Source organism: Phodopus roborovskii, unplaced genomic scaffold, assembly GCF_943737965.1.
Source record: "Phodopus roborovskii unplaced genomic scaffold, PHOROB, whole genome shotgun sequence".
Classification (NCBI taxonomy): Eukaryota; Metazoa; Chordata; class Mammalia; order Rodentia; family Cricetidae; genus Phodopus; species Phodopus roborovskii.
The window spans coordinates 10,592,127-10,604,245 of record NW_026125391.1 but is presented as its reverse complement, the minus strand read 5'-3'; positions in this window follow the sequence as shown (position 1 = coordinate 10,604,245).

Genomic DNA, 12,119 nt, shown 5'->3' with positions numbered 1-12,119 from the left:
ATTTCTGAACGATTTATCATAGCATGAAAATAATCTATGGGCAACCAAAGACTTACTAAGATCAGGAATATAATAAACACAGTTTGGTAAATGAAATGGTAATATATTTCAATGGCTATGGTTGATTTCAACAGTAATATGTTTCAACATGTGCATTAGTCCAATAGTTCTATTTTACAATTTATTTTATTTTTTTTCAGTATTTAGTGTCATACCCAATGACACACTTGTGTCCCCTACTATTGATCTATCTACCCAGCCTGCAAAACGGTGTTTTACATTAATAATATCCGGACTTTGGTGTCAAATATGAAATAAGCTAAAGAGAACACCAAGTTCTAATAGACATTACTGATGGAAGAAATAAAAGAGGACTCATTTCGCATTTAGTGTTCATAGTCCTATTATCACTTTGCCACATTGCTTTGGGTTTGCTGTTTGTTTCATCCAGAATAGCCCCCTGCCCCTTTCCCTATTATTTTGAAACAGTCCAAGTTGCCAAAACCATCATTATGTGATTGATTTCATTTCCTTTAGAATAGTTAGACTTATAAAAATAAACCCAATTTAATTTAACTCATCTTAATGTGATGCTAATAGTGTTCAGCGAGTAAAGTGAACCACTTTATTCCATTTAACTTATTCCATTAAACAAAACATTGATGAAGAACTCACTGAAGTTTGCTAAATATGTTTTACCCCAGACAGTAGTTTAAAGTTTATATGACTAGGTTGGTCCTAATCCCTCCACTGAAAGTCTTGCCTGGTCACAGGAGATAACAAGTTCAGCTTACATATGCACAATTACTGGGAGTCTTAGGTCGCGTCTTCCCTTTAGATTTCTGGTAGTTTATCTTGGCACAGCTTTCTACCTCACCTGGAAATGTCTCCCCTTTTCCAGTAGTTTCTTTTAGTACTCTCCCCCCACTACCACACTCCCACATAATCTTTCATGTTCCCATATCTTCCTGCCTTCAGTCCACCCATGAAATATCTTCTATTTCCCCTTCCCAGGGAGACCTTAGGATTCTCCTTGGGTCCACTTACAGAGTTTCTCTAGGCCTGTGGATTATAGCATGATTATCCTTTACTTTACAGAGAATATCCACTTTAACTGAGTATATACCATGTTTGTCTTTCTGGGTATGTGTTACCTCACCAAGGATTTTTTTTTGTTGTTGTTGTTGCTGTTTATTTTTGTTTTTTTCTGGTTCCACCTATAGGCCTTTGGCTTTCTTGATGTGTTTTTAAGAGCTGAGTAATACTCCATTGTATAAACATACCACATATTCTTTATCCATTCTTCAGTTTAGGGACTTCTCAGTTGTTTTTAGGTTCTAGCTATTATGAATAGTGCTGTTATGAACATAGTTGAGCAAGTGTACTTGTGGTATTATTGAACATCTTTGGGTATGTGCCCAAAATTGGTATAGCGGGGTCTTGAGGTAGATTGATTCCTAATTTTCAAGGTGGTTATACACGTTTTCACTCCCACCAGCAATGGAAGAGTGTTCCCTTCACTCCACATCCTCTCCCACATGAGCTGTCACTTGTGTTTCTGATCTTACACATTCTACCAGGTAGAATTGCAGAGTTGTTTGGAATTGCATTTCTGGTATTGCTAAAGATGGTGAACATTTCTTTAAGTATTGCTCAGCCATTTGAGATTTTTCTGTTTTGATGGCTCAGCCATTAAAGGATAGGCTCACAACCAAAATTATTATGTATTTTATAATTATTATATCTTGACAATTAAAATGTCTTAAAATACTTTAAATATATACCAGAGTAAACATGTTCTCACACATCCGATTGTTCCCTCAATATGATGACCTTGTTTTATTCAAGTCTGATTTCAAAACATAGTAAAAACATAGACAAATATTTGGTACATTACAAAAGTTACAATGGCTCAATACATGTTTTTTTTGTTTTGTTTTGTTTTGTTTTTGTCACAACTACTCCATAGAGCCATTGTAAGACAACTTCTTTGTAAGAGAGTGGGTTAATATACAACAATGTTACATTCATGGTAGCCTTATTATTTCTTCTCTTTTGATGTAAGTCACAGAGATGAACATATATATATTTTCTTTAAATTAAAGTGTAATCACAGGACTTAGAGATGCTTATATTTTCTCACCGTTTCCTTTTAACATACTAATATTTGAAATATAATCTATTATAAGTTTTTTTTAACTTAGTTGGTATAGTTTTTAAATACATCATGTCTTTCCTTAAATTGATAATATTAAAGACAAACTGTTATTATTGCTGAGCTATTAATACTAGTTCAATTACCTGTTTGACTTTCATTTTATTTAGTGAAAAATCCAATTTTCTTTTGATTTTCCAGCATTAGAGTATGGCAATATTTTATGGTCATATATCTATATGGTCTAATAGATTATATTTATGATTTTAAAAGTACAAAGAGTGTGTTATGTCCTCCAAGCAAATACATCTACAGTTGAGACAACACTGAGTGATATATTGAAAAAACTATAAAGATACTTAGGTATCTTTGATTGCAGTTTGAGCAAATGTGAAGAGTGTGAGCTCAAACTATATTTTTGACAAAACATTATCTCTGCATTAGAAAGATAAAGAATCATACATAAATGAATATCAGCCTCTATAATAAAATCCATTATTTACTTAAAATTATCTAGTGTGGGAAAATCTATTGCTGAAATTAAAGGCAAATAGGAAAATTGAGGCAATTATCTGTTCCTTATAAACATTTTAGTTTTTAAAATATGTATCTTAAGACTGAACATAAATTTAAACATTTGATAGTTACATCCCTGAAAGAATTACTATATATGTGTATATGCATACTATTTTGGTATTATAGAGTAAATCAAGCAAATTTTCCAAATGATTTTTAACTTAAATTTGCTATAACATGTTTATGTCAATATTTCACTAACAGTCCCTCTAAGTCAACCCATACTAATGCTCTGTTTCTTTTTGTTCTGCTCGGTTGTCAGTGTATTTGATTTGTGTACTGTATTCCTTAACCTGGAAACACTTGGGGAAGGGTTTGCTAATTAGAGTGGTTGTCCCTATTGTTCATTTTGTTCTGTTTTCTAATTCTCTGAGTGTTGGGAAGAAGTAGTTAAGCCCACTCTTGGAACTGCACATGAATGTGAAGTTGTAGTTATAAATGCCCAGTGTAATCCATAAACCATTTTCCTCAATGTTCAACTCTTACTACTTCTATACCACCAATTTTTCAAACTACTGTGATAAAACCATGACTCTCATCTTTTATGCTCTCCATTTCTTAGCTAAGATTTATAATTAGTTACTATTGTGTTGATAATATACAGCTATATTGCACCTTATTAGATTGTTATAAAAAGTTTTATTTGTGCAAACTGTTTTTCTCTAAGATAATTTGAAAATTTGAATAGTAGGGCTGGAGGGATTGTTAGTTAAGAGCACTTCCTGCTCTTAAAAGACCCAAGTTTGTTTCCCAACATCCATGATGATCAGCTTAAAACTTCTTTCAACTCCAGCTCCATGGAAACTAAAACCTTCTCGGACATCCACGAGCAACAGGGCACACTTGTACATATGCACATATATATGATATATGAACATACATATACATAAATACAAATAAAACACATCCTAAAGGAAATGATTTCAATGCTATGATTTCATGTAATTCTACCTAAAATATTGCACATATAGAATTTTAAAATATAACAATTATCCTCAAAATATTTGATGAATGTATTCAAAATTAAAGAAATTTCATCTGTAATTAAAAGTAGATTCACCTATAAAAACCAGCTTCATGAAACTGACTCTTTTCCAAAATGCATTAGAAGTTCCAGATGGTTCCGTGGTCAGGAAGATAGAGTGTAGTGTCCTATAATGTACTTTGCTAACTACTTAAGGAATTTAATGAGGAAATGATACCTTCTCTGTTTTCTTTTCTTATACTGTTATATGTAATTAGTCGCCAGAAAATACTATAGACAAATGGAAATTTCCAAAACATGTGCCAGATTCAGTAATTAGAAATTTTTTGAAATATTTTTGAAATATAAAACTCCAAATAATGGTTGTGGTCAATAATGAAACCTTCATTTTACTCCCTATAAAAATACATTGTAGTATATACCACTGTTTTCCATGAACACTGTCAAGGCTTACAATAAATCCTCAAACCTTTCTCAGCATCTGTACTCCTATATTACAACATACCCATCATTTAATAAATTGGAAACTCTCTTGGATAGAACCAACTCACCAACACTTCCTTTTGACTTTGACCACTGAGTCTATTCATCTCTTTGTTAAGTTCCCTGGTCTGGTAGCCCAAAGTGCTCACCCATCAAACACATGGGGATGCATTTCCTCAGTTTTTAGGTTTTCAATCCTTCAGAGAGGAAATCATTGCTCATCTTAACAAAACACCACTTGTCACACTCTAACCTTGTAAGCATTTAATGATTTCTTCCCTGTATTGAATGCTGTCTTTATGGGAACAAGGTATGCCTCTTAACTATTTGAAAATTCCATGGTAGCCTACATTTAGAATTTTTGTGAATTAGAAACTTTGAACTTAAAATGTTGGTTTATCAATGGTCTGTAAACAATAACTGTAAATGTAGAACCCCACAGTTATTGTCAATCAAAATATACCCCTTGAAAATATGCAATTCTTTATTTGCATGAGTATACACATTCACTGAAATCTTGATTGCTTTCATTAATTGATTGTTATCTTTGAGTATATGCATGACTTAAATGTTATGAGGTTCTACTGAAAGATATTTATAAATCTAAGGTTAATTTGAAGTGGAGTCTTTAAACTGTTTTGTGTGGGGGGGGATAATGTGTAAGTATCATGAAGCAAATAAAAATGAGGGGTATGGATTTTAACCTTTTACTCATACCATGTCAGAAGAGAAATTAGGAAGAAAAGTATAGGAACAGGTTTTAACAGATGTTCATATATGGTTCAGAGGAAAAGGAAATTATTTCCTACAGCTCAGATGCCTATTTTGAAGTTATCAGAATGTTTTACAGACAGCTTGGCTATTATCCCACATTCATTGTTGGTAATCTGGTATGAAGGACACCATCTGTGCAACATGGAAGTCCCTTATGAAAATGGACTGATAATTATATTTCATGCAGGTGCTGTTAAAGTGAAATCAGGTGTCAAACTTACAATTGCCTAAACTACTGTGGTATGTTGAGAAAGAGTGGTTTGCCATATTATGAAATGGGATTTAAGCATAACATTCCAGTCTCCGGGTGCTGCGAAGGTCAGACTGCTTAGCAAAGCTGTAAAATTCTCAAACTCCCTCTACCATCAACAGTAAAAGAAAGCTTCACTTTGAATCACGGATATAGGTCAGATCAAAGTTATTACATTTCCTAGCTAAAATAACTTACCAATTACATCACTTTCCCCTGAAAAGTTGGGAAAGGAGCAGTGCATTGAAAACTCTGATGCTTTAACCCTTGATAAAAATAATTACTTTGTAAAATAATCAAAATCAGTTTTCTGAAGGTATTACAAGAACTCATTATTTCAGAATTCAGTGGTGGTATATCCTTGCAGGACAACAGTGTCCACTTTCATGATTTCACAACTCAGTGGTGTTATCTCCATATAGGACAATAACAGTATACACTTTCAATTGACCACTGGAACTCTTATAAGTCTTCTAGTTTTGTGTATAGATGCTGCTCCTAGATTAAAAACTTCATTATTACCTATGAATCTTCCTTTTCTTGTTTCTTATCAGTGATGACCTAAGAGCCATTGACACTTCAGTCAATACATTATGCCATTTAGCCCTCAGCACAGGTCATTCACTTAAGTTTCAATATTCTACTGCTTTCTGAACACATGTACCAAAGTCCACATTACTCCAAACAAAAACATGGTCATGCCTATCAAATATCTCACTGGATGTGCCTTGAGCATATATGAGACCTCAAAGCCCTCCTCCAGTAACACACTTCCTCTAGTAAGATCACACCTACTTCATTAAGGCCAGACCTCCTAATGGTGCCACTTCCTTGGGGGTCATTTTCTTTCAAACCACCACACATAGCAAACAATTATATATTTATATACTACTTGATGATAGCCAAAAGTATAGCTATTATTGCCAAGGTGATAGGGACAAGAATGAAGCATAAAGGTGCCTCTTTCATTACACATCTATTGATGTTAAACTTAGGAACTTGAATCAAGATGCTTCTTTGTTCTTAAGGATTATTTTTAATTAACATGGAGTAATTTTTGAAAGGAAGAATCAGGCAGAAGTTTCCGTCCCTACTGTCTTATCTCAAGTAACGACTCAGTGTAGCAATGTCTTGCCTGTGAAACTGTAATGGTGGCCACATCCCTTTGGGTGTGGCTTCAGGTGGACAGAAGCAGAAAGAGGGAAGTATAAGGTGTGCTCTCACTCATGTGTTCTCATTCTCTTGGGTCAGTTGATCCAATAGGAAGGACAGAGAAGCATTCCCATGGTTTTTTATTATCTGTGTAAGTGTTGGGACTAATGAAATCTTTACACCTCTCCTTCAGAGTCTTAATATTAATTATAAATGCTAGTTCAGTAGCTCAGGTTTGTTAATACCTAACTCTTACATTTAAATTAATCATATTTCTTATCTATGCTTTGCCACCTAGCTTGGTACCTTTTCTCAGTAGGGCTTGTTCATCTTGTTTCTCTATGCTTCTGCTCACTACTCCTCAGTCTCCATTCTTCTACCCAGAGCATTGTTTGGCTCTCCTGCCTAAGCATATTCTGTTCAGCTATTGGGCAGCCAGCTTCTTTATTAATCCAATCACAGCCACAAATCTTCACAATGTACAAAGGGATTATTCCACATTGTGAATTTGTGATATTTCCATACACTTATGATTTTGTGTATAGATTGTGCAAAAATCAGGTAACTAATATATCTGAAATAATCAAGGTTGTAGAATTAACATCAAATATTTATTATGTCTCTCTTCTCCTTCAACTCCTTTGACATACATGACATAATATGCTAATAGTGATCTCTCTGTTGGTCAAGAAAACCCTGTAACTTACTCCTTCTAGCTATGACTTTGTGACCCCTTATTAAACTCTTTCTATACTCCTCTGCAAAACACTAAAACCTACCTTGGTATCCAGGAATTCCATTACTAGGTGTGAAGGTGCTATAGTTTGCATGATCATTGTCCCCTACACATTCATATGTTAAAAGTGTGGTTCTGAACTGGTGTTACAGAAAGTTAGTGGTATCTTTGAGAAGAAGACCTGCTGAGGGAAATGCTTAAACAAAACCATCACAGTGGTCTCCTACTCCCTTTCTCCCTATTTTAGGTCAGCAGTTTATTGTATTGTGTTCCTTTACCAGTATGTGCCACCTATACAAGCCCAAAGTCACAAGGCTCTTAGAGCTCTAAAATGGTGAGTCAAAAACAAAATCTCTTAAGGTAATGATCTTTGGCATTTTGTTATAGCATTGGAAAGCTAGTACAAATACCCAAAGAAAATTATGACCGAGGCATCCACACATCCACATTTATTACCACAGTAGTCAAGAAAGGAATGTACTTACATCAATGGATGCGTGAATTTTAAAAAGGTAGTATGTGTACCTAAGGAATACTATTCACTAAAAAAAGGAACAAAAGCTTGTGATTTTGAGTCACAGTAGATGAAAATAGGCTGTATTATATGATTAAAATAAGCCAGATAAAATCAATTTTACAAAATGTCACTCTTATGAGGTTTATTGTATATCAAAATTCAGAAAACATCTTGTTTCTTATTCTGTATTATGCTACAAATATTAATTAAAAACTCAGAAAATATTCCTGCTGCATACTGTGATATTAAAATAATTGTTAGAGTCCAAAGAACTAATAATTACACCATAAAATTAGCTATATATGGTTATATACATACAGATAAAAGACAATAAAAACAAAAAAAGAGCCATGTATTTGAAAAAGGGGGATGGAAAGAAGGAAAGAAAAAATGACAAGTAATATAATTATATTTGAATTTAAATACATATTTAAACAGAATTGTCAGCTTAAATATGTAAAAAAACTGCAGAAAAGTAATGAGAAAGAGTGTGTAGTAGTATTGTCATTTAGATCTCAGGCTTATGAAAATTTGTTCAGTCATATTCTCTGGAGGTTATCAACAACAATTTTGAAACACTATTTAGCAGAAATTATGTTTTGATCTTTCACATATTGCTTTGTTCTTTCTTTGATTATTCATATAGCCTATTTTCTAAAATATTAATGTACTAGAACTAAGTTTTCTACATGCATTACTTAGGTCACATAGTTGAAATTTGAAAAACTTTTATATGGTGCTGAAATAATGATAATGAGGTTTTAATTGCCAGACGATACATGTTAGTAGCTTGAATTAATCTCTAGTTTGTAAGACACCTACAGTAGCCAGGAACATAGAAGTAAGACCATTTTAAAAGCAGCCGATGATACATAAATATATTCATGTAAAAATATTAATTTCCTTTGGAATTGATAATACTTCCTACCAGCTGAAAACACACACATATATCCACAGAAGTATGAACATATATAGCTTTCTGATTCACATCTGATTATTTTAAAAAACTTGCCAAAATTCTATTGTAAGTATGAACAGGGAAGAAAAAGGAGCTATTATATCCCTGCATCAGAAGTCAACATAAAATGTATACTTAAGCTAATGTCAATAAAAAAAACCATGCCATTAAACAAAAACATATCAGAGAAATTTTTCTTCAATATATAAAATTTCCCCAAATATTATCAATGAAACAAGAATCCCCTTATATTTTAATGCACCAATAACTTAATCAAAGTGGAATTGCTGTTTGGAAGACATGAAATAAATGAAATTATAAAATGAACAACTTGGGTGGTTTTATTATTTCTTCTGTAGCCATGAAAACATGTTTTCTTCAAAATACATCCTTTAGTAATTAATAATTAAGTACAAGAAAGTCTTACTCTCAGCACATTTTATATGTATTTCAAGCTGTATCCCCTTCCAACACCAGACCCACACAGCATCATAGGAATAAGATAGAACAGCACAGAGAAAGGAAAAGTCAGTTTCTTGCTCACGTCTCACTTCATTTCATACAAGCAAAGCACAATTTCATGAATACACAGACATCACTAGACATCCATCATTTCAGGCTTCTCACACCAAGCTAATCTGATATATTCCAAATCAGCATACTAAGAAATAAATAGTTTAAAATATTTTAATGAAACACACAAGCCCAGCTCACTCTGTGTATAATATTGGTTATTGTATTGTATACCAATATTGGTATAATATTGGTTAATGTAGAATGTCATAGACTAGGAACACATATCTAAGCAATGAAAACTTACAATACCTATTTCATACTATGCTATATGTAGCATTTAACTATAATGCTTTCCAATGCTTACAAACATTGCTTTGCATCTTGAAATTTGTTCCATTTTAATTCTGAAACTTTTCTATGAATTTCAGGAGAGAAGTTGCAAAATGCTAATTGCACAGAGAAAGTAGGCTAAATGGATGGCCTGTTAATATCACACTAAAGTTTGGGATTTTGGAATTTTTAGTGCATCTTAACATTGTTCTCCTACCATAACATTTTTATTAACAATTTTGGAATTACATGTATGCACCCTTGTCATTCCTTCCAGTCTGTATTTTCCCTCAAAAAAAAAATACACCAAGTCCAATTTGTGTTGCCTATATACTCATAGCAGCATGGCCAAACTCCCAGTGGCTAGCTCCTTAAAGAAAATTGAGTTCTTCCACATTTCCTTCCAGAAGCCACCAATCCTGAAAAGCTACACTTTAGCATCTTCATCATATTTTTATAGTGCTCTCTTCAATAGATTCCTGTCTGGACTGTTTTGTTTTGTTTTTTAGGATGGTGGTACAGAAGCCTTTAATGCCTCCCATTCTCACTTATGAGTCTCTAGTCCTTGGTATCCTTGCAAAAGAAGCAACTTAACTTTTGAGAATGAATTTCATCTATCATGTATGTTTATAGTGAGTGATTCTATAGCAAAACCCTATAATATATTTTTAGCTAACATGGCTTTAAAGTATAAAATTCTATCAGACTTCCTGGGATAACAATGCTGCATTATACACAATACCCATACATAGATGACAACTTCTATGATGTCACAGGAATTTTCTCCCACCTAGATCAAATTATATGGTTATCTGTCTAGGGAAAATAATGGCTTGTTATATATGTTGCTAGATTTTTTTATCATTTAATTGTATTATTGATTTATATTATATATCTTCTCATGGAAAAATTCAAAATGACTTGTTAGAAATCAGATTCCCCAGGACCTGGTTTTCAACCCTTATATAATAGAAACAATTTCACCCACACTTCTACCTGAGTGTATGATCCAGGGGCCTCCTTGCAAGGAGCAGGGTTTTTCACATTTCAGAGTAGCTTTAGAAGAGACAATATAAAATCTGATTTTAAATAGGGATCTTCTTCTGGAGTTAAGGAGGTAATACCATGCCTAAGTACTGTTTCTCAAAGGTAAAGGTTTAGTATAAACATTTAAAAATCGTTTACTTTCATGGTCATCAGTAGGTCCATAATAAACATTCCCTCTAGAGTCTCCCTATTTCTAGTTCCTAATGAAACATCATCTCTATTCACATAACATGATACACACTGGAAATAATTGATCAAAAGAGAAGGATTAAGTCAGGTTCCATTGACATACTTACCCTCTGTCCCTTTCAGTTTCCTATTAACTAAATTCCCATAAGTGGTTATGAAGTCTTTGTGTCTATACGAACACCAGCATCATAAATCCTCTTCATCCAAGTAACTGAGAGAGAAAAAAAATCTGATAGTAAAAAATGAAAACAGAGTATTGCTAAACACATTACTAACAAGATGTTGAGGTGAGGCTTAATCTAGGTCACAGATTTCAGATCTGTTGTGATGCAGAGGGAGTCCCAGATATTTTAAAGTTAGTTTGAAGCAAACAATATGTATGTATAACCTAACTGAAGTAACCAGTGTCTCTTTGTGGTTGACCCTGTGCTTCAACCTTCTTATTAAACTTTTTCTTTTACACACACACACACACACACACACACACACACACACACACACACACATATATATGAAACAATCTTATTTTACATGTCAATCCCAGTTCACTCACTCTACCATTCTCCCATCTCCCGGATTGCCCCCCACAGTCCCACTCCCTATGGACTCCCCAGGGAGGGTGAGGCTTTCCATGAGGGATCATCACAGTCTGTCACATCATTTGGGGGAGAGCCTAGGCTGTGCATCTAGACTGAGAGAGTATTCCTCCATGGGGAAAATGGACTCCCAAACTCCATTTATGTACTAGAAATAAAGATTGGTTCCACTGTAAGAGGTTCCATACTGCCCAGGACTCCTAATTGTCATCCATGTTCAGGGTGCCCGGTTTGGTCCAATGCTGGTCCCCCAGTTGTCTGACTGGGGTCCATGAGCTCCAACTTGCTCTTACTTAAAGTTTTGAACCATATTTAAAAGCATTAGAAAAAAACTGACCTACCTTATTGTTTGATGTAGACTTGCAATGATTCTGTTTTCCTTTGATTAATTTTATTTTGACCACTTTATTTAAATAATTTTCTGCAATAAATAGGCAAAAAATCAATATCTCTATCACACATACTTTTTGTCTATTTTACATTTATCTAATTTTACCATTTAAATTGTTTTTCTTTGTTTTGTTTGCTTTTTGTTTTGATTTTCCTTGTTTTTCAAAATAAGTTTTCCCCATGTAGCCCTGACTGTCCAGAAACTCACAACAATTTACCTGCCTCTGCCTCCCAATTGCTGGAATTAAAGGCGGGCACCACCACAGTCTGAGTAATTTTATCTCTTAATTCTGAAACAGCTCCTTGAATTTGACATTGTGACACTTAGAGTTGACTCCATTCCATACTGACCTAAGAAGGCAAGCCTGGCAAAAATGTGCAGGCATGAGCTTGGACATGGCAATATCTCTCCAAGTTCTCCATGAACTTGCATCTGGAAGAGACGACTTCTGCCAATCACAAATT